This window comes from Bos taurus, chromosome 8 (assembly GCF_002263795.3).
Source record: "Bos taurus isolate L1 Dominette 01449 registration number 42190680 breed Hereford chromosome 8, ARS-UCD2.0, whole genome shotgun sequence".
NCBI lineage: Eukaryota > Metazoa > Chordata > Mammalia > Artiodactyla > Bovidae > Bos > Bos taurus.
Genome location: NC_037335.1, coordinates 30,282,540 through 30,306,716, shown reverse-complemented (window position 1 = coordinate 30,306,716; position 24,177 = coordinate 30,282,540). Strand labels below are relative to the sequence as shown.

The following is a 24,177-nucleotide window of genomic DNA, read 5'->3' as shown; positions in this document are numbered from 1 at the left end:
GATTTATCCTGCTCTCCCAGAACACTGTTATAGCTCAATTAATGCATTTATTCTCTCAAGTTATTGTTATATGTTTTGTTGTTGTTGGGGATTTTTTTTAATGTTTTGATATCTCTAGAGAGAAACATTTTTATGGGTATGGCTGTGTTTCATTCTTTGCCATTTCTATGGCAATTTTAAAATACCATCCTCATCATATTAAATGTTTATGTAATAAATGAACTGATGAACTAAAATAGGAAAATATTTAAAAAACTTTAGACCAATTAAGCAAAGCAAAGTAGAGAAAATCTGGTGCCCTCTGGCTAATTATTCAGAATGTGAAAAATGGCTCAGTTAATTGTGCAACTTTAGACTTTTCAGGGGAAGATAAGCCTCAATACATATTTTATTCAAAATACAACTATTTCCTGAAAAAATCTTGGCCTAAGAGACATCAACCTATTTTCAAAGTTTTGCATTAGCTCCACCTACCATTTATATGCTTTGCTTTCCAATGCTCCTCTTCAGGAGTGGCTGAATAATATAATATTCATATATATATATATATTATAATAATATAATATTCAAGCTGACACATGGAGCCATTTGTTTAAAATTATCAAGAGTTTCAGTATGGTAAGAGCAGAGCATTAAACCAAGTGGAAGGCTTCCCTAAGCAAAGGGACCTGTGGGTCTCACATGTCACAGCCCACGCAGCCATCACTGTCTGTATGAAATGTCTGTAGTTTTTCATGCTTGATCTAGAAAAAGGAAGATTCTCATACAAAGTGAACACTGATTTTCTAATAAACTCACCAAAAAAGGAAACAGAAAGATGGGTCCAGAATTTAAAAATTCTTCTTAGACATGTGATACAAATTTCTTTCCTGACCTGTGCACAGACTCCAGATTGTAATTTTTAGATCTACTTTTAAGTTACTCCTTTCCAGGCTCCCAATCATGCAACAAAATACTTGCAAACTTTTCCCAAAAGGAAGATGAGTGATGCTTTATTCCATTCCAGCCTCACTTGACGAATGTTTTCCTTTTTTTGCTGTGGAGTCTGTACATCTAAGTTGTTCCTAAATTGGGGGGATGGGAGGGCAGGGAACGGGCCCTCTCATGTTATCTCAGGCTCCAATACAAGAAAATCTCTTTCGTGAAAAGAAAAATTCAAATGTACAGAATGGACTCTGGCTGTATAAAACTCATTATTTATCAAAACATTTCATCTCTGAGTGCAGCCTGCAACCTGAGCCTTTCAGTGGGGGTGGGGATGAGGAGGGAGGAGGTGGGGAGGGTGGGAGAGGGAACCAAGGCCAATAGGGGAGCCCACCCGAAGTATGCTGAGTTATAATTAATGGCATGAGGTTACAACGTGCAGCTGACATCAGTTACAGTAAAAGGTCAGGCTCCTGCAGCAATTTGCATTTACTGATTTGGAAGGGAGTCCTGGAGTTCTCCCTTCCCCCGCTCCCTCAGGTTGGCTATTGAGCTGATCCCCCGTTGCATTCCTTTCTTTATTCCAGCAAAGATTCTTTTTCACCCTTTACACAAACACACATATCCATGCCCATACCCATACCCTCACGCCCTGGTTCCCAGAGATGCATGTGGGTTCAGAGTGAGAGGACACTCCCACAGTTTGTACAGTCAGGCAAACCATGGTTTTTGGATGCTGCTGCCAAAACCAAATACATCCTTCTGCCAAGTCCCCTTCCTCTTCCAGTGACATTTGAAAGGACAAAGGAAGCAAGTGAGAATAGGCCTTATTTCCAGGGAATAGGACAGTTGCTGTGGACCAATTTGGGCATCCAAATCATTTTATCTGAAACTCTCAAAGCCTTGAGAAATCTCTTCCTCTGGTGGACATGAACAAGAGGCAGTTAAAGTGGAGGCAAGGGTGGGGAAGCAGGCAGTTGGAGAAATCCCAGGGCTGGAGATCCAGTTCCAGGGGAGCTGGATCTCAGGATACTGGGGGTTTCTCTCATTACACCAGGCCTGCCAGGCTCCCCTCCCCTTCTGCTGCTGCTGCTAAGTAGCTTCAGTTGTGTCTGACTCTGTGTGACCCCATCAATGTTCCTCCGTCCCTGGGATTCTCCAGGCAAAAACACTGGAGTGGGTTGCCATTTCCTTCTCCAATGCATGAAAGTGAAAAGTGAAAGTGAAGTTGCTAAGTCATGTCTGACTCTTAGCGACCCCATGGACTGCAGCCTACCAGGCTCCTCTGTCCATGGGATTTTTCCAGGCAAGAGTACTGGAGTGGGTTGCCATTGCCTTCTCCACCCTCCCTTCTTATATTAGTCCTATTCCAAGAGTGAGCAGGCTTACTGGTCTCAGTCACTTGTGCTGTCCTTCATTCCCATCCCACATCACTGGGTGCCCTGTACCTACAGCTCCCTAGGGCACCTTCTCATAGCTCTTATTAGCCCCCTCACATCTCCATGTGTCCAGAAATTCAGTAATTCATGTACCATCCTTCATGATTTTTGATCGGTTGTCATGGATATCATATTTTTATTATTTGTTTTATTTTACTGACTTGATTTTTAACTTAAATTCATGAATTTTTAATAGGAACTTTTCATCCCTACTAACTGGAAACTAGTATCACTTGCAAAGAATAGAAGGGAATATTAAAATAAATACTAGATTAGAATAAAAATGCATTCATTTAGTGACCTCCAATAGCCATCTTGCTTTACACCTCTCTTTGGGAATCACTATTTTTATCTCAGGCTACTTAAGTTAACCAGTTTATCTACTCAACTTGAGGTGAGGGTTGTCCATCAGCCAGGTCTTTACCTAGCATCCTCAAATAACAGCTCCATAATCCTGGATGCCTTCATGGTCAGTCTAGAGGAAAAACGAAGAAAAGCCAAAATTCTCAGAATTAAGCCACTTAGCTCCTCTGATTAGTAACCCTCTACCAAGATTTATAGACTGAGAAAGAAAGGAATAGAGAGATTTCAGATTCTGAGAAGGGTCAAAGTGATAGCTGTTCAGTCGTATTAGATTCTTTGTGACTCCATGGACTATAGCCCACCAGACTCCTCTGTGCATGGGATTCTCCAGCAAGAATACTGGAGTGGGTAGGCATTGCCTTCTCCAGGGGATCTTTCCAACCCACAGATCAAACTTGGGTCTCCTGCATTGCAGGCAAATTCTTTACCATCTGAGCCACCAGTAGGGTCAACAGGAAGTACATTTTGGATCTTACAGGTTTTTGCCAAACCCAGTTGGATTTTTGTTTGTTTTTTTTTTCCTTTTCCATTGTGGTTTATTACAGGATACTGAATATAATTCCCTGTGCTATACAGTGGGACTTTGCAGTTTATCCATTCTATATGTAATAGTTTATATCTGCTAACCCCAAACTCCTAATCCACCCCTCCACGCCCGTGACTCGGCAACCACAAGTCTGTTCTTTGTGTCTGTGAGTCTGTTTTTATTTTGTAGATAGGTTCGTTTGTGTCGCATTTTAGAGTTCACATCTAAGTGCAAATCCACTTGTTAGTAATGACCCTCTCTAAGCAAGCTGCCCCTAAACCCTGGGCTTTTCATTTATTCCCTAAGTATGGTGTTCAAGTGAGGACTTGGACCTGCGCCCAGGATCTCACTAAAATCTCAGAAGGAGAACTCATAGGTTAGTAGAGAAACAACTGGACTTAGGAAATCCCAAACCCCTATAGTTTGTCAAATCTGATGACCATGGGTGGGGGAAAAAGGACATTTCAAAGCTCAAATTCACAAATCATACAACTATCTATAGATATGAAATTTGAGTCTCCAGCCCAGTCCCCAGCTTCTCAGTATAATGGTGGTCAACATACTAACACAGATCACAGCCCGTCCCAGCTCTGAGCATCCAGACCCTGTCAGGACAGGGGACCTGCCTGATGGATGGCTCACTGTCAGGAAAGGTGGCTGCACACATGGGCAGGATACACAAGGTGGCTCGTAAAACTTATGAGCCATGTTCTGTGCTGTGACCTGGGTGAAGGATGGTTCAGCTTCAGTGGAGGGATAATTAAAAACAATTAAACGTCACTGAGAGATGGCACAATTCAGCTCAGGACTTCAGGGGTACAAACTCGGGCTGGGAGAGGGCCAAGAGCCTAAGGCCCACATCTTATTTGCTTAAGGAAAAAAAAGATGGCCGAGCAATGGGAAATTCCACATATCGATCAGTTGATGCCACACCCAGGGTTTCATTTTATGGGGTCTGAAAAACCTTGTGTCCCTCCTATGCTGGGTTGCCTGTCTCTGAGAGGCACACCCTGGGGTTCCCTCACTGTATCCCCAGGTGATCCATAGGCAAAAGGAAAGAGAACACTCATATTCAGTATTGCATTCCTTTCTCTGATTCCTTGGCCATCACCTTAAGGAAAACGGCCCAAGGGTACAGAGTAAAGGGCAGAAGAAAATGGTTTGGAGGAGAAAAAGTGAAGACAAACAATATTTAAGGACAGGCAGTTCTAGGTGGAAACAGAGAGGCATGGGATTCTTGGGGGTAGGGTGGAACCGAGCCGGGAGAATCATGTGAAATCAAGGCGTCGGTGCTGCTTTAGGATCAGAGCCGACATTAACAATATATTGCTTTTATTTCTTAGGGAATGGGGAATAATAATGCTCAGAAGATGGATGTAGCACCTAGGATGTGTGCATGCTCTGTTACTCAATTTTGTCCCACTCTGCGACCACCATGGACTGCAGCATGCCAGGCCCCTCCATCCATGGAATTCTCCAGACAAAAATCCTGGAGTAGGAACCATTTTCTCCTCCAAAGGATCTTCCTGACTGAGGGATTGAGCCTACATCTCTTGCCTCACCTGCACTGGCAGGCAGATTCTTCACAACTGCGCCACCTGGGAAGCACCTTGTAGGTGGTCAATGAATGGTAGCCCCTGTGACAATCACTTGTGATTATCACTTTATTACTCCAAATATTACAACCTACTTGATAAGTTTGAGCCCCTCTTTTAATTCTAACTGTAGTCTTTCTTTGGGGGTGAAATAACAATTGTCATCATGCCATCCCCTCCAGAATGAGATAAAGAAGATGAAGGCTTGAATTAAGACTGAATGTGGGAAATCCCTACAAAGAACAAGAAACTAGGGGTTCTGGATCCATGGACTCTTTACTTCTTGCGCTTCCAAGGGAAAACAAGAGCAAAGTTTTCTGATGTTAGTTGTTCTTCATCACCACCTACACAGTTTAAGTGGCGGGGGGGTGGGGAGGGTGGTGACAAAGTTTGTATATCTCAACCATCAGCTTATATCATATTTTGCATTCTTTCTTAGGAAAACAAAAGTAAGAGTCTATCTAGCCCCACTCCAGACACCTCAAAGGATTTCAAAATACTTTTAAAGTATCAACAGAGAAGTATAGAACCTTTGTCTTAATAAGCACAAGTGAATTTCCTTCTGAAATAAATAGGAACAGGCCTACAGAGGAAAGTATTAGTATATAAGATATGAATAGTATCTAATATTCACTCATTTCACTTTTGACCCATTTCCCACATGCCTGTTGGAATGGTTCATCCAAAATGAAAACACAATCATTTCACACCCTTGACTTTAGGTTTTAACTTTTGGACATTTCACAGTCCTTCAAGGCTAAAATCTTTCACAAGGCTCTGTGATGCAGGCCCTGTCTATCTTGTCAGTTTCATCTCATTCCCTTCACCCAACACTGGCTGGGCTGGATCTGGATGCTGGATTCAGGCACAACTGCCCACTGGATCTGCATGTCTCTCCATTTCAACTACATCCTGAACCTAAACTCATTAGAGTAGCTAACAGGTCCTCCTAAAGCCACCTGGTACTTCTCCATTCATAGTTCATATGCCAAGACAAAGTAACTAAATGTAAAACTAAGTATTTAATGCCTAATTTTGCTGGTAAGACTCATTAGGGCTGGAATGGTGTTTTTCTTCACCATTTTCTCAGAGCCTGAAAAAGTGTATGGTACATAGAATCACTATTGAGTGCTTAGTAAGTGCTAGTCACTGTTTTAAGGGCTTACATACATTAACCGAAGTAACCCTTATCAGAGCCCTATGAGTTAGGCATCATTATTAGCCCTAGTTTATATTTGAGAAACACTGAGGCATGAGGAGATAAAGAAACTTGCCAGAAAAAAAAAAAAAAGAAGAAGAAGAAGAAATTTGCCAGAGGTCCCATAGCTTTGTGTGGTGGAGGGGAAACGGGAACCCAGACAGACTGACTTATGACTTCTCTTTTCTTAACTACAATTCCACATTACCACATAGTTGGCATTCAGAATTTGTTAAATTGGCTTGTCCATTTGGCAAGCCAAGCTCCTGTCACCTGGCTCTGTACTTGATGCAGAATAGAGAATAGCCAAAAAGACACAGAGAACCCACAATAGGTTTGTCGTTTAGTTCTTAGGTCTCTGAATTCATAACATCCTTCTAGTTTTTCATGGCTGAAAAGGGATTCTTCTTATCCTCCCAGCACAGTTCAACTGTTACCACCTCTGTGTGATAGTCATTAACTACATCACAGATCTGCCCCCATATTTATGCCTTTGGAGAGTTTTGTTAAATGAGTACCCTACTTATGTCATCCCAACTTGCAGCGTTAGTAGTAAATAAAATGGAAGAACAGCAGTGGGGTACTGATTTGTACAGCATTGATTTTCTGATTAAAAAAAAAACGTATATTTAATCAGGAACTCATTTTAGTGCCCTAAAACTCTAAGAAGTGATATTGGACCACACTTGGACAAATTTGAACAAGCAATTGCTGACGATACAAAAAATGATTTCACTTTACCTATATTCAGCAGCAGCTGCAAAAATTCAGTTCAATTATAATTTTATGGCAGCATTTCTAAGTCTAGAGTTCTGACCTAGCATAGGAGTAGTACTTGCCAAGTACTTGTAGTAATTCTTTCTTTGCAAATAGTTTGTAATATTTTTAAAAGTTGAAAGTTGAAAGTGTATGAAACCTGCCCACCAAAAAATGGATTATGGTTGTAAACACAAACACATATGCCCTCACACAGATTCAATTTTGCCTTCAATAGCAGGGAGTTTATAAGCTTGAGACAGATTTGTGGATCAAGAGAGTCTCAAATTAAAAATGTCTGATCTAGAGGAACACATGGTCACAGAATTTCATAGACCAGTGCTGGGCAAAATTTAATACACAAATGAGTTGACTCAGCACATCAGCGTTAGGGTCTGAGATTCATCGTTTCTAACAAGCTCCCACATTAGATTATTCTTACAGATCCATACACCACACATCAATTAGCAAGGTGTGAGACAATCTCTTAAACATCAATTTGAGACTTCTGTTAAGTTTGGAGAAGAGGTTAGTTTGAAATTGAGCTCTAGGCTGAGTACCTCTAGTCTAAACTACCATAAGTGTTCATGGAAAAGACACTCATTTGCTTTAGAATAGGCTTGCAAAAAGCACCAAAAACATCATTTGTTACTTTATGAGAAACCTCAACACCTCTGCCCAGAAGCGGCCTTCAGAACAATCTGCATGTATGGCCGACATAGTCCTCCAAAAGCATTTGGATTTGCTTGAATGCTTGAGTTCAGATAACAGTGGGTTTCTGCCATAAGAGAAGATTTTCAAGCAAGTTTGTAGCAGCTACCACCATTCTTCATATGAAGTCTTTAATGAATGACAAATCAATAAAAGAAATCAAAAGGAACACGGCAAGGATGTTCTGGTTCACCACTCCTATAAAACACTGCACCCAAAGTCAGAGCTAACTCAGTAAGGAAATAAAATGACAATATCAAATGCTAGTGAAAATACAGAACTCTCAATGCTGGTGAAGATACCAAAAAAATATATCTTTTTCTTAAACCACCTTCATTTCATCACCCACCACCCACTCCCATCTATCTTAATCACCAATCTGTTTATTAATTTGGTAGGGGGCTTTTTGATGATATTCACTTTTCAAATACTGCTAAAAATTGCAGGGCACCATCAGCAAAAGCTTAAAGTGGTAAAATAAAGAAAAGGAAGAAACAGAGGAGAGGAAAATCTTTGGAAGACAGCTGGGAAGTTTATTACAAAACTAAGAATACTCTTACTCTATGGTCTAGTAATTGTGCTCCTTGTGTTTACCCAAAGGAGTTGAAACTTATGTCCACAGGAAACCTTAGACATGGATGTTTATACTGGGTTTATTCATAAGTGCCCAAATTTGGAGGCAACCACGCTGTCCTTCATAGACTGGGTAAACTGTGGTACATCCAGACAACACAATGGAAAAGTATTTAGTGCTAAAAAGAGAAAAAAAAAAAAAAAAGCTAGCAGCTCATTAACAGATGCAGAGGAAACTTAAATTCATATTAAAAGTGAAAGTAGCCAATCTGAAAGATGATATATGGTATAATTACAACTAATATATGACATTACAGAAAAAGCAGAACTACAGAGACAGTAAAATAATCAATGGTTTCCTGGGATTGGGCGGCAGGGGTTGAATAGGCAGAGCACAGTGGATTTTTAAGGTGGAGAAACTTCTCTGTATTATACTATAATGGTGGATTCATGTTTTTATGTATCTGTTCAAACCCATAGAATGCACAACACCCAGAGTGAACCTTAATGTAAACTGTGGAGTTTAGATGATTATGGTGTGTCAGTATAGGTTCACCAGCTATAATAAATGGACCGCACGGGGCAGGGGATGATGTTGATAATGGGGGAGTCTATATATGTTGGGGGGCAGGGGGTACATGGGAAATCTCTATACCTTCTCTTTGATTTAAAACTTCTCTAAAACTTCTCTTTGATCTGCTCTAAGAAATAAAATTTTCCAATTCATAAATTAGAAAATAAAACTGCTTTCCTTGTGGGTTAGGAGAATGTGGGAGAGAGGGAAAATCCGAGTCCTGAGTTTCTCAAAACACCTCCCCATCCAGCCATACTGGTACCTCTGGAGTGCCTCTTAAAAATTTCTCTCAAGTTCACTCGGACTGCACCTTGAAAAACACTGCAAAATTAGTGGGAAAGAATGATTTGGATCTGGGTTCCTAGCAGGTCACTTCAATAGATAGGTTCTGCAGGTTTGGCCCAGATGACAATGCATTTACTTCAGGGATTTAAGAGTTAAAAAACTCCAGCGTTGAGAGCTCCTTCCCAGTCCAAGATTTACATCTGCTGCTCTAAAAGTCTACAATTCCATTCTTTTCCAGCTTAATTAGTGCTGGTTTAAATACAGCATTAAACATTTTGATATTTGTCCACCCTTCCATCTCCCAAGATAAAGAGGCTGTTTTGTTAGAGGACTCTCACCGGACAGAAGTCACTTGTAATGAGTCTGATAATTATATTCCTGCTGCTGAGAACCCAGACCTTGCCCATTCTTTTCTCCACTTTCAATTCAAGTGTGTGGTTTCTGTGTGGTTTTTTTGAGACAATATTAACTTTTCACTTAACTGCTGGACAATACAAGGAGCAAACAACGGCAGCTAAAAGTCACGAAACAAAGGAAAGTAGAGAAAAAGAGCAGGGGAATTCTCTGCTGCTAAGGGATTTGTTTAAGGGAGGGACACAAAGATTTTATATTCCATAGCAGAGAGCATTACAACGACATAGCCACACACAATGAAAACCTTGTGTTTTATTAAAATGAAAACGCTCGCTCAAGGCCTCCATTACTCATTTCCGGATAGAATGGCAAAACTTCAAGTCTGAAAAGACTCAAGTAACTATAATCAAACTTTCCCTGGTAGCAGCTGATAACACTGCACTTTCCAGAAATCCATTCTGTAGATTGTGCAGCTCAGTTCTTTTCAGGGCTCTTAGAGGCTGAATTCCACAGGAAAAGGGTAGCAGCTCAGAAAGCCAGAGGACCCTTCGTGCTATAAGAGTCTTGCCCACCATCTTATGGCTTAATCTGGTGAGTGACGCAGTGGGTGAGAAAACAGGGAACTACCACCCCACGAAGGTCAACATTGCAATACATCCATCCTCCCACTCAGGAGAAAAGGGACTAGGGCCAAGCCACCCCAAAGCCTACTCACCCTGCTCAGCGTCTCCATCACCCAGAAGGCCGGCTTTCAGAGACCGAGGTAGCCCTCAGGTAGCAAACAGCAAACTTCCTGCCAGTGTCTCATTTGAGCTAGAAAACAGGCACCTGGCCTTCATTAATGTTGCTGCTGTGGTTAATGCGTTGCAGGTGTGAAAGTGTGTGGCTGAAATCTGACAAAACACCTGTCTTTTGTGGCACCATTAGATCCTCCTAGTGTGGGACACGACCCCCTCGGGTGTGCTTTCCCCTGCCTTGAAAGCCACAGTAAGCATTGTCCTGTAATTACAAAATCAGAGTCATCATTGCTGGGAAGAATTCCTTAACAAATTATACCTAATTAGTCTGAAATTACCTTTAATTCATGGTGAAACCATAGGCTTAACTGTGTTCTATAACACCTTCCTTTTTATCTTTATGCAAATATGATTATACACTATCAAACTGGCACCACCAGGCACAAAAAACAGCTGCAGCTACTTCTTTGGTTACTAAATGGGAACTGGACCGATGCCATTGATTATGTTTTCTGGAATGCTGCATCAAAAAATAATAATAATATCAGCCAGTTCCTTCCCTGTGAACTTCAGTCTTCTCCCCCGCCCACGGGCTGCTAATTGAAAGCTGTGAGATTGATCTGCCTTGCCCAACCCTCCCCCCACCTCCTCACCACATTTTCTGCAGACACATGTGTGCATCTCGCTGCCACCCAATTTTTTAGAATGTCATTAAGTGTCAAAACATGTCTCATTTTATTTCTGATCATAACATCTTATTATATAGCTTCTTCTGTTCCCATTATTCCCATCTGAGATTCACACACCTTTTGATTCAATGCTCTTGGGTTTGTGTACTTTGGCTTCAGAAGATCTTTGCATATGTGGCACTGATCTAAGAGCTTTACTTGTACCCCTTTTTAAAATCTTTGCTGCAAACCTAGGAACTAGGACTCCTATTATCATCCCCATTTTGCAGATGAGAAAACTGAGGCTTAAAGCGCTTATGAGGTCCAACAGCCAGAAGAGCTAAAACCCGGATTCTCACCCAAGCCACTTGCCTCTAGTTTGCCCTTATCCACTATAATATGGATTCCCAATAATGCCCACGGTCTCTCACTGATCCTCATCATTTCCAGTTCTCTTATAACAAATCTAGATACAGTATTGTAGGAATATTTTTCCAGTTAGTTGGTATGTAAAGGTATAAAGCACCATTCTCATCAGAGGAAAAAATCATGGCTAGCATCTCACTTGGTACCAAAAAATTTGTCTACTCATTGTATTTCTTCCTCTGCCTCCCATGAAAACATTATCAGAACCAAAGTCATGTTTCCTGTTTCTGTTAAAATTAAACAATGTTGGATGTTATCATTGGCATATAAATAATGGAGAACATTACAGTGATGTAGCCCATGTGTGTATATGCATATGTGTGTGTGTGTGTGTGTGTGTGTGTGTGTGTGTGTGTGTGTGTGTGAAATGAAGTGAAAGTCACTCAGTCATGTCTGATTCTTTGCGCCCCATGGACTGCCAAGCCTGCCAAACTCCTCTCTCCATGGAATTCTCCAGACCAGATCACTGGAGTGGGTGGCCATTCCCTTCTCCAGGGGATCTTCCCAACCCAGGAATTGAACCCCAGTCTCCCTCATTGTAGGTGGATTCTTTACCACCTAAGCTACCACGGAAGCCCAGGAATACTGGAGTGGGTAGCCTATCCCTTCTCGAGGGGATCTTCCTGACCCTACTAGCTGAGCTATCAGGGAAGCCCATATAGATAGGTGCACACACACACACACACACACACACACACAAATATATATATATATATATATATAAATTGAATCATACTTGGGTAACTTTAGCTGTAGTATGAAGAGTTTTTTAAGACACTTTTTCAAATTAAGCCAGAGTCTAATTCTTCAGAAAAGCAATTCCTCCTCCATTCTCTAGATAAATTCCTTGGAAAGTCAACACTGGCTTTCAGTCATTCCCATCCTACAAACAATGACAGCCCATATTATTCCTGAATTTAACCCGACCCCAGGTTCTCTGAAGACTGTTAGCTTGGAAAAAGAAACACATATCACATCTAGGTTACTTTCTAACAGGCTATGCTTTTGTAACTAAAAGAGAGATTAATTTCTTGAACAATTTCAGGCATGGTATGCAAAGCCAAACACATATCAGGTGCGGACATTGTACCAGGCACCTCCATAGGAGGTCTTGACATTCCCCTGGAATGCAGTGGTGAACTGGTTAAAAAAATAATTACAACAGGACTAGCAGTAAGGTTTTGGCTGAATACTACTTTTGTTCAGTATCAATCAATTAAAATAAAAGCATTTTCTTGATGGTTGCTCATAACAGATATCCAGACCCATCTGTGGCTATTTTATTTATGGCATTGCTGTTCTTCGCCAATAACAAGTTGGCTAAAAATCAGATTTTAGGATCTTAATCAGAATCCCAACATTGTCTTCTTATTTAACGCCTCCATTCAAGTTCGTGTTACTGCCGTGCAGAAAATGGAATCTGCTCTTTGGAGACCGACCCTTACTCCTGCACCATGGTAATGCACACAGCCGGCCCACAGCTGCAGGATGAGCTATATTTCTTTACAGTATTTTTATTAGGCTGATTCCCACAAGTTAAGAACATTGTAATTGGAGACACTTCAGGGTCACATTAGTCTGAGCCCAATAAAATGAGTGGAGAAAACTAAACTCTCCTAGCTCCTTTCCATGAAGCTTAGAATTTTCAACTCATTTCAAAGCAGAGGATGTCCCTTTCCACATCTTTCAAGTTTTGTAAACACTGCAAGTGCTACTGGCTTCCTTTTAATCAGTAAGGGCCACCAGCTTATGTTTGTTATTCCTAATTATTAGACCCTCCACAAGAGAACATTATTTCTGACAATTTAGTAATGATGCAACCTGGCTTCCCTGGTGGCTCAGACGGTAAAGAATCTGCCCACAATGCAGGAGACCTGGGTTCAGTCCCTGGGTTGGGAAGATCCCCTGGAGAAGGGGATGGCAACCCACTCCAGTATTCTTGCCTGGAGAATTCCATGGACACAGGAGCCTGGCAGGCCACAGTCCATGGGGTCGCAAAGAGCTGGACAATGACTGAGCGACTAATACTCAAGAGTGACACCACCTAATTGGTCAGTAGTATAATCCCCTCCTCTATTCTTCCCACTCTTAATGATTATGTTCATCTAGAACCTTCACACTTTGGTGCACTATGTTTTCCCCCAAATAATTTTCTGTGACACTTGGTAGCAATTTTGAATTCCTGTAACCGTGGCTGGGTCTACTTGATGCCAAAACATGCGGTTGGGAAAATTTGGTCCAACAACTGGATATTTGAACTGCACTAGGTCAAACATCTGGATGTTCCCAAATATTTTTTTTCCAACATTTGGAAACATCCACAAATTTTTCCCTCATGTAGACAAAACATCCAGATGATTAACTGAAAGCTTCCGTTTTCATCTGAATATTTGGCCACTAAATATTCTTTGAGTCCTCTAGGTAAGAATAGCCATCCAGCTGTTTTACAGGCCATTTTTATACCAAAATAAGGGAAAGAAACACTACCCAATTCTCCAAGGCAAATACTAATCATTTTTCAATAATTTCACCACTCTTAAACACAAATTATCTCCAGAATTAAAATCCTGCATTAAAAAAAAAAAAACTTCACAGCCCAGTATATCATAAAAATCTAGGAAGAAGAATCCAAGTGTTGATCTCAAAGAAGCAAGTTTCTTATCCAGTTTTCACAACTTATAAAAGTATTTCGAGGCTTCCCATGTGGTTCACTGGTAAAGAATATGCCCGCCAGTGCAGGAGATGCAAGAGACGCGGGTTTGGTCCCTGAGTCAGGAAGATCTCCTGGAAAAGGAAATGGCAACTCACTTCAGTATTCTTGCCTGAAAAATCCCATGGACAGAGGACCTCGGCTGTCTAGAGTCCATAGGGTTGCAAAAGAGTCAGACATGACTTAGTGACTAAACAACAACAAAAGTATTTTTGATGCCATTAAAAGTAATTTATGAGGCTCCCATCTTTGTATTCCTTTCCTAGCAATGCTCTTTTGACCACCACCAATTGCCTTGTATCCAGAAACTGACAAAGCTAGTCTAGAAGATGGATATAGTAAAATGTTTATTATCATTCTGGTTAGATGAAGTTAATTCAACATGCATCCAATATGTAAACTAAAGAAAATGCAATTTAAAAAAAAGCAGCCTGGAAGTTGGTAACCACCCTAAAATATGTTAGCTCTCCCTAAAATTGTGTATAAACATTGACATAACTATGCATCAGGTGGGGAAGAGAAAGAGTAGCTAGAGATTTAATCTGTCAAGTACTATTTTTCAATGAGTACCTTCTCCTTAATGGGCATATTCTGAATATTCTTTATAATTATTTGTGAATTGAGAGAACAGATGCCACTGATCATACAGAGCTTATTCCCAGTTTTTGGCTGTATTGAAAAGTAAAATGAAAAAAATTCAAACATATCAAAGACACTTTATATATAATCATATATATAATTATATATATAATCATATATATATAAATATATACATAATCACCCACAGCATCCATTCCCTCTTAGCCACAGTTAAGTAGACCTCATGAGGCTGTTATCCATTCAGGCTTGTAAAGGACAAGTAGTATAGCTTAAGGAATCAGAGGCATTTCTTGGAACCAGATGCTGGGGAATAAAACTGGGCCCCACAAGGAACGAGAACTAAGACCTGCAAAGCACAGAGGCCCAAGGGAGTCACGCTTCTCCTCCCGTTTTTCCTGAGATCGTGTGGTCATTCATCTCTCTGACCTCTGTATCCTTCTTCAATTCATCTCATCTCTCTGTGCCTTAGTTTCTTCATATATAAAATGAGAAAAACGGTAGTAAAAAAAAAATCTATCTCAAGGGTTTGACTTGCCTATGAATGACTTGATTCACAGAGGGTGCTTACTTACAAGAACACCTGTCACATGATGAACACACAATAAATGGCATACATTGTTTTGTTGTCAATTATTTTTTTTGCAGACCAACTCGCCTGCTTGCTCAGTGCTAATGACTGCTGAATAGCTGCACTCCAATGACAGCTCCCAGCTCCCCAGCTTTTTCTATTTCTTTTTCTATTTTCCTTCTTCTCACAGTTAACTGACTACAAGGGTGTGTTAGTTGTTCAGTCATTTCTGACTCTTTAAGACCCCATGGACTATAGCCCGCCAGGTTCCTCTGTCCATGGGATTCTCCAGGCAAGAATACTGGAGTGGGTAGCCATTCCTTCTCCAGGGGATCTTCCCAACCCAGGGATCAAACCCAAGTTTCCTGCATCACAGGCAGATTCTTTACCATCTGAGCCACAAGGGAAACCCAACTGACTGGTTCTTCCAAATCTGAAATTCTCAGGACAGAGGGTCTAATGAGCCCAGCTTGGGGCAACTGTGTACTTCTGGCCCCATCAGCTGTTACCTGACAAGAGATGCCAAGATGCCCACTCACTCACTCATGAGTGATCCAGACAAACTCCTAAGGAAAGGAAAGTGGAGCAAGGAGAAAACAGAGGACATGATTAATGGGGTATCAAGTTTAAACATTTTCATCATCTGTCTTTATAGTTTAAAATTAGAACATACAGTTGAATGTAAAGAAAACAAATTTTTAATCTCTATTCAGAAAAAAATAGATTTGTAATATTTTGGTATATATTTTCTCATATTTTATACACATATTTATATCTTTTACAAATACAAAATTATACCCTCCACTTTTCAGTCATATATTTCTACTTAATAACCTACTGTGGATATTTTCCATGTTACTAATTATTTCTCTACAATATTTTTCTTAATGGCAGGATAAGATTTGATTACATAAATAAAAATACAGTATAATATAATAGCCTGTTGAACATTTTGATTATTTCAGTTTTATAACTTAAAACCATTGCTCTAATAAAGCTTCTTTGGCATAAATCATTGTATATATATCATGTTCTTTACTTTTCTTGTCAAATTTCACCCCTTCCCAACCAATGCCTCTAGTAACAGTCAGTCTGATCTCTTTTTCTATGTGTTTGATTCTGTTTATTTTTGGAAGCATAATTAACCTACAACATTGTGTTAGTTCCTGTTACACAGCATAGTGATCTTATAATTCTAAACACTGCAAAATGATCACCAGGATAAGTCTAGCTACCATCTGCATTCTTCATTTCAAATTAAACAAGAAATAAATATACACAAGGTCATTTTATTTTCTATTTTTCTTTTTATTGTATTATCTAGGGGTTATCTATTTTAGATGGGGAAACAGGGGAAACAGTGGCTGACTTTATTTTTTGGGGTTCCAAAGTCATTGCAGATGGTGATTGCAGCCATGAAATTAAAAGACGCTTACTCCTTGAAAGGAAAGTTATGACCAACCTAGATAGCATATTAAAAAGCAGAGACATTACTTTATCAACAAAGGCCCATCTATCTAGTCAAGGCTATGGTTTTTCCAGTAGTCATGTATGGATGTGAGAGTTGGACTATAAAGAAAGCTGAGCACAGAACTTCCAAAACTATGTTGAATAGTAATGGTGAAAGTGGGCACCCTTGTCTTGTTCCTGACTTTAGAGGAAATGCTTTCAATTTTTCACCATTGAGGATAATGTTTGCTGTGGGTTTGTCATATATAGCTTTTATTATGTTGAGGTATGTTCCTTCTATTCCTGCTTTCTGGAGAGTTTTTATCATAAATGGGTGTTGAATTTTGTCAAAAGCTTTCTCTGCATCTATTGAGATAATCATATGGTTTTTATTTTTCAATTTGTTAACGTAGTGTATTACATTGATTGATTTGCGGATATTGAAGAATCCTTGCATCCCTGGGATAAAGCCCACTTGGTCATGGTGTATGATCTTTTTAATGTGTTGCTGGATTCTGGTTGCTAGAATTTTGTTAAGGATTTTTGCATCTATGTTCATCAGTGATATTGAGCACAGAAGAATTGGTGCTTTTGAACTGTGGTGTTGGTGAAGACTCTTGAGAGTCCCTTGGACTGCAAGGAGACCCAATCAGTCCATCTTAAAGGAAATCCTTTAAGTCCTGGGTGTTCATTGAAAGGACTGATGTTGAAGCTGAAACTCCAATATTTTGGCCACCTGATGCGAAGAGCTGACTCATTTGAAAAGACCCTGATGTTGGGAAAGATTGAAGGCAGTAGGAGAAGGGGACGAGAGAGGATGAGATGGTTAGACGGCATCACTGACTCAATGGACATGAGTTTGGGTAAACGCCAGGAGTTGGTGATGGACAGGGAGGCCTAGCATGCTGCGGTTCCTGGGGTCACAAAGAGTCGGACACAACTGAGCAACTGAACTGAACTGAACTGAACAAATTTCTATTTTTTTTTTCATAGAAACATCTCTTGGATTTATTTATCAATCTATTAGTCATTAGGATGGCTTCAATGAGGGCCAAGCTGAGAAAGTTAAAGATAATATTTGAGAACCTATTAAGACTCAGGGTACGATGAGGTTGTCAGTTGAGTATATATATTTTTAAATGAAATTAGTGGGTTCTGTTCTTCTGGTTCCATCAAACTTTCTGAGACTGCAAAGTTCCTTTACCAGAGGGAAAACTTCAAGGCTATGTCATTACCCATTTATAGAATGCAAAGTTCTATATATGACCAATAAATCAATATTCTCAATAGTATTACTTGGATATTTATTTATTTATTCTGCTTGTTTCATGCCTCAAGTACAAAGGAGAGGTATAATAGAGATTCATACTACTATTATACCTCATCAGTTCTCCTTGCTTTTTGATATTTTCTGCATTATCTATTTTAATAATATATTTAGAACTCATTATAAATTCACTGCAGATTGAAAATTCAAATACTTACATTGACTTTCTTTTTACTATTTATTATTGAAAAAAGTGAAAGTGTTAGTTCCTCTGTTGTGTCCAACCCCTTGTGACCCCATGGACATCAGCCCACCAGGCTCTTCTGTCCATGGAATTCTCTAGTTGAGAATTATGGAGTAGGTAGCCATTCCTTTCTCCAGGAGATCTTTCTGACCTAGGGATTGAACCAGGGTCTCCTGCATTACAGGCAAACTCTACCATCTGAGTCACTCAGGAAACCCAAACTGTTTATTATTAGTTGCCATCAATTCTTGTCAGTCATATAGCAATATTGCCCACCCTGTTTTTTCTGTCTGACATGCCCAAGATTCTGTTCAATATATACTAATCTAAAATAATTAGTTTCACCAAAATAAAAATTTCCAAACAAGTTCAATCCTGACTCCCAGGGAAACAGAGAAAGGAGCAGGAGTTAAAGATATTATTTAACTCATGAGGGACACAGACATAGTCATGACCAGTTCAAAAGAGGATCTGAAGGAAGAACAGATATTACGGATCAGAGATATTGACATGAATGTATAAATGGAGGCAAAGTAATGTTTTGTGGGGAAAGGGGGAGACCTAGAAAAGCAGTTTGTCCAGGTCAGGACAGAATTTGCATGCTTATAGACACGAATTAATTTGCTTTGCTATTATTTAGCTACAACTTAGAGTTGTAAAATAACACAAAGAAAATGCAAGGCTAGAGTTAAACAATCCAGAAAGGTATGCTGTCTGGAGACAAGGCAGAGTTTTCCATTATAGCACATGTTTCCATACAAGTTTTGTGCTCTGTCAATTTTGATATGTTCTGTGTTTTCAATCCTCCCTTGATGTTTTGTTTGCTTTCTATTTTATCCAGGTTATGTCTCTCCCTCTCCCCATTCTCAATATTTATAAGGAAATTAACCTAGCGGTTGCACATTTTTAAACTGTGCATAAAAATGTATTTTCCTCTAATTATTAACTTTAGATAGATTCCTTAGATGAGAAAGTGACAACTTTCACTTCTTCCTACCACTTTTTGTGGTATAATCCAGTGTTTGAGGTCTAGTTTCTTGCTTTCAAAGAGTCACTCTTACATTAAACATGTATTTTAAGAATTATTAACATTTTATTGTTTATTTAATTTACCATTTAAGGTCAATATTTTCCATGATAATAGCCCTCTTCTTTCTGTATTTCATTAATCCCTTATTCTTGAGTTTGTGTCTGCTATTCATCTCTTGGACTGCAAGGAGATCCAACCAGTCCACCCTAGGGGAAATCAGTCCTGGATGTTCACTGGAAGGACTGATGTTGAAGCTGAAACTCCAGTATTTTGGTCACTTGATGCAAAGAGCTGACATTTAAAAGGACCCTGATGTTGGGAAAGATTGAAGGCAGAAAGAGAAGGGGACGACAGAGGATGAGATGGTTAGATGGCATCACCAATTCAATGGACATGAGTTTGGGTAAACTCCAGGAGTTGGTGATGGACAGGGAGGCCTGGCGTGCTGCGGTTCATGGGGTCGCAAAGAGTTGGACATGACTGAGCGACTGAACTGAACTGAACTGATTCATCTCTTAGTTGTTAGGAAACTTTGTGCACATGTAATTTATGCCATGGGAGTGAGTCATTGTATAGCCAATAAAGTGTTTATGTTACTTTTGTATGTGAATAAAACCTTGCTATGGCATAGAAATCTTCTGTTACAACCTTTTCTCCCCTTTAAAACTCTTAGAAAATCACTTTATAGTCTTATGGTGCTTCTTACTACAGAAGAAAAATCTGAGGCTGGATGTCTTGGCTTTTTTTTCTTATGTAGATGACCAGTCTTGTCTTTCTAGATGCATATCAGATTATTCTTTGTTTTGTTTTGTTTTTTATCTTAAAGTTTAAGACTTTGATCAGAATACATTTATTTGTTGAGATATTTTCATTAATATTTCCTGTGATTTGTTGAGTTCATACAGTTTGCAAAATCAGAGCTGTATTTACTAGCCCAGCCAAGTGTTCTTTAGTTTTTTAATTATGTCTTCCTTTCTACTCATTCTGACATCTCCTTCAGTAACACTTACTTTCTATAAGTGGGATCTCGGTAATATACCCTTCAAATTACTTATTTCATCTCTTATTTCTTGGTCATTATCTCAGAATCCTGGAAGATTTTTATCTATGATAGCATATATCTAGCATCCATTCACTTCTCAAGGGATTTTCCCGACCCAGATATTGAACCCAGGTCTCCTATATTGCCGGAGAAGGCAATGGCACCCTATTCCAGTACTCTTGCCTGGAAAATCCTATGGACAGAGGAGCCTGGTAGGCTGCAGTCCATGGGGTCGCTAAGAGTCAGATACGACTGAGTGACTCCCCTTTCACTTTTCACTTTCATGCATTGGAGAAGGAAATGGCAACCCACTCCAGTGTTCTTGCCTGGAGAATCCCAGGGACGGGGGAACCTGGTGGGCTGCCATCTATGGGGTCGCACAGAGTCAGACACGACTGAAGTGATTTAGCAGCTTAGCAGCTCCTATATTGCAGGCAGATTCTTTACTGGCTGAGCCACCAGGGAAGCCCACTATATATTCAATAATTTTGGTTAAATTTACAGTGGTGTTATTTATACTCTTATTGCCTTTTTTAATGCTGTTCTTAAATGTTTACTTTAGCTATTTTTTTTTCTTGTAACTCATTTCAAGTTTCTGCTCATCTTTCAAACCAGCTCCAGTTTCAAATCTATTGTATTATCATCTCATCTTGCAGATTTTATTTTATTGAACCCATGTTTTACTAATAGATGCAAGATCAAAAAATAGTTTATATAATGTATTCTCTTTCCTTTACTAATTTTTAAAATATGCTTTTCTGCATAAATAGTATGATCCTAACTGTGTGTACGGTGAATTAAAAAAGCTGAAACCTAAGACTGCGGGAAAATAACAAAATGAACCAACAAGATAATTTTGTACCCCTCAACCCTAGAGAGTCTCATAAATTGATTCATCCAGGTATTGCAAAAGCAGAATTGTAAGGTAAAATTAAAAACAGAAGAAATACTTGAACATCTCTCCCACAGATGTGCTCCGACACTCCATATATTCAGCCAAGAACCTTATCCTTCCCTAAAGGATGCTCCTAGAGGAGATTATGTCCTGGAGAAAGAAAATCAGCCAGAACCCATATCCTGAGACCTCAGGCATAGCTGAAGGTGAACATGAGATACCATGCTGAGAATGGGGTTGAGGATCCGAGCAAACAATATGTGTTAAGCTATGAAACCTCCAATATCCAGGCAAGAACCTGGGGGCTTCCTCACAGAAATGATTCCCCCCAAAATAGCTTCATATAGTGATACTTAGAGGCCACCAGCCTACAGGCCTCCTCACTTTAAATGTGAATATATGGCTGAAGTTCACCACATATTTGAGAAAAGCATCTAACAAGAAAGATCCACCAAAATAAATAAATAAAATATACTGGGAGGAAATAAAGACAATGCAGCAAGAAGAAAAAGACTTTCAAATTTAAAAAGCAGTATTATTAGTCTCTAATCAGAGGAGATCTCTGCATCATGAAATAAGAACACGTTGCCATTTAGAGGGGAACTCTCAGAGAACAATTAACTTAAAAATGTTAAAAAAAAAGGGGGGGGTGGGGAGGGGGGAGGAAGATAATGAGATAGCTGAGGAAGTCTCCAGAAAGTAAAGCAAGCACACAAGAAAATATGAGAAATAGGAAGAAAGAAAATTAGTACAATCAGACAAGGGATCCCAGAGGTCCAACATCAAAATAATAGGCATTTCAGAAAGAGGAAATTTTTAACTTATAAAGAGCAAGTAATTATCAAAGAAACAATACAATACAAAGTTCCCTCTTTACGGAAAATGGGTTTCTAGAGTATGAAAGTCCAAGTGTCCTATAAAGAATCGACCCACGATGTGAAACATCTTTGTGAAATTCAGGACACCAGGAAGAAAGAAAAGAGCCAAAAGGTCCCACCCAAAAATAGCAGGTTGCTTTAGAAGAATGGCAAGTGAGAATGGCATTTGACTTAGCAACATCCGGAGATAAATGATAAAGGAGGAAGGTCTGAGCACACATGCACATGGGTCTTCCAAATTCTTTCGGCAATTATTTCCAAGTCAGAACCTTCATTCCAGCCAAATTATAAATCATTTGTTGAAGCCAAATAAAGACAGTTTCAGACTCTCTGGGCCTCAAAAAAAATGCTCTCTCTTGTTCTTTGCAAGAAGTCATTTGTGGGTGTGCTCCATCAAAACATAGACATAAACCATGAAAGATAGAAACGGAAATTAGGAAACTGGAAGTCCCATACAGTTAGAAACTATGGGAAATCCAGAAAAATGGTAGAGGGGGAGCCCAGGATGACAACTGTACAAGGAACCTAGATGGGGACAGGAGAATGGAGTGACCAGAAACCCTGTGCCAAAACTACTTGCCTAAAATAAGGAGATTTACTTTTTATTTGGAGAGTTTAGTGATAACTTAATCATAGACACATAGATGCTAAGCAAATAAACGGAAAGAAGGTAATTATTACCTCTAGCTGAAACACAAAGTTGTACAAAAAAGAAAAGAATACAAACGATACAAAAGTGGCTCCACGGTGAACATTATTTACATACTCAGAATAGTGTGAATCCTGGTTAATAAAGCACTGCTATGACTGCAGTGAGAGATGTGGGCGAAAGAACTTATATCCAACAATAGGAAATAATATCTAAACCTTAAAAATGAACAGCATGATGTGGTGGTTACATTTGGACGCAGCTAGTAAGAGTTATAGGCGCTTGACTTAGAGGAATGAGAATTGGCAAAGGAGGAAAGGAGAGGGGAATTATAAATCTTTAAACTATCACTAAATACATTACTTAGACAAAAATTTAAATTTACAATAAAGGAAAGCTAAAAAGAACACACTCAAAATATTTAAGATTCAGATCATTCAGATTTAAGATTCAGATTATTTAAACTATATGCTCATTTCTTTATGATTCAGAATTATTTACAGGATCCATTTTTCCCTCTAGTTTCTCATATTGAAATAGTAAGAAGCCTATCCAGGGCTGATATTTCCCTCAGAAATAGGGTGGAGGATTTGTCTCCGCTTCAGTTAGAGGATACATTTCAGACTTCCAGGTGATGGGCTTGAAGGTCATAGTGACAGAGGTAGGGGAATGGGTTTCAACCTGAGTTCCTGGTAAGGCTGTTATTCCAAGATCAGACCAGCTGCGAGGCTACATCCTTCCAGGAACAGGAATAATCTCCCTAACTGTTCAAGGAGAGTTCCTTTACCATTTATGTCAGCCCTCTGCATCCAGTGCCTGAAGATCCCAGGCTCGATTCTTACCAGCAGCTCACACCACATCAGGGAAGAAACATACTCTCTCAGGAAGCTGCTTCTCTAGAACTACTACACCTGCAAAAGCTGGCATTTCGATATAACTACCCCTTGACAGTCTCTTGGACAGCAAGGAAATCAAACCAGTCAATCCTAAAGGAAGTCAACCAAGAATATTCATTGGAAGGACTGATGCTGAAGTTCAAACTCCACTTCTTGGCCACCTGATGTGAAGAGCTGACTCACTGGAAAAGACTCTGAACCTGGGAAAGACTGAAGGCAAAAGGAGAAGGGGGAGACAGAGGATGAGATTGTTGGATGGCATCATTGACTCAGTGGACATGAGTTTGAGCCAACTCTGAGAGATAGTTAAGGACAGGGAAGCCTAGCATGTTGCAGTCCATGAGGTTGCAGAGTCAGACATGACTGACCAAATGAACAATGACAACTTACATCCATGAATCTGCAGGTCAGATTTCTCCATTAAGCTTCCTGCTGCATCAATTAAGATCACTTCAGTTTCAGGAAATGACTTTTCCAGAGCAGCTGCCACCAGTGCTTCTAGAAGCTTCTGATCAGTTCATCCAGCCACCCAAAACTCTCACCTCAATTCTGCTGACCCCAGTTGCTGCTTTCTTCATCATTTTACACCCCTCTCTGTCTCCAGTCGGTTTTTGCCAAATTCTACCAGTGTCCCTAAGGTACAGGATTTCTTGTTCTTGTTTTTTACAAACCCACAAAACTCCACTGCAGTTAGTATTCTGCCTTGGGGTGGGGGGATACTTTTTATATAACCTCCATTAAATCCACTAAGAATTTCTCATAGTTTCAGGCATTTGAATAACTCTATCTCCAGCTTTCAGTGCTGAGGAACATTTTTTTC

At 39.7% G+C, this 24,177-nt stretch overlaps 1 long non-coding RNA gene across 1 annotated transcript in view; it reads right to left on the bottom strand.

Annotated features, from left to right (window-relative positions):
• Window positions 1–2,525: 2,525 nt before the first annotated feature.
• The window catches only part of LOC132346042 (uncharacterized), an 89,079-nt gene continuing 67,427 nt past the window's right edge, over window positions 2,526–24,177 (bottom strand). The window contains exon 4 of the long non-coding RNA XR_009495762.1: window positions 2,526–2,838. This is a non-coding gene — a long non-coding RNA (uncharacterized lncRNA). The remainder of the gene's footprint in view (window positions 2,839–24,177) is intronic.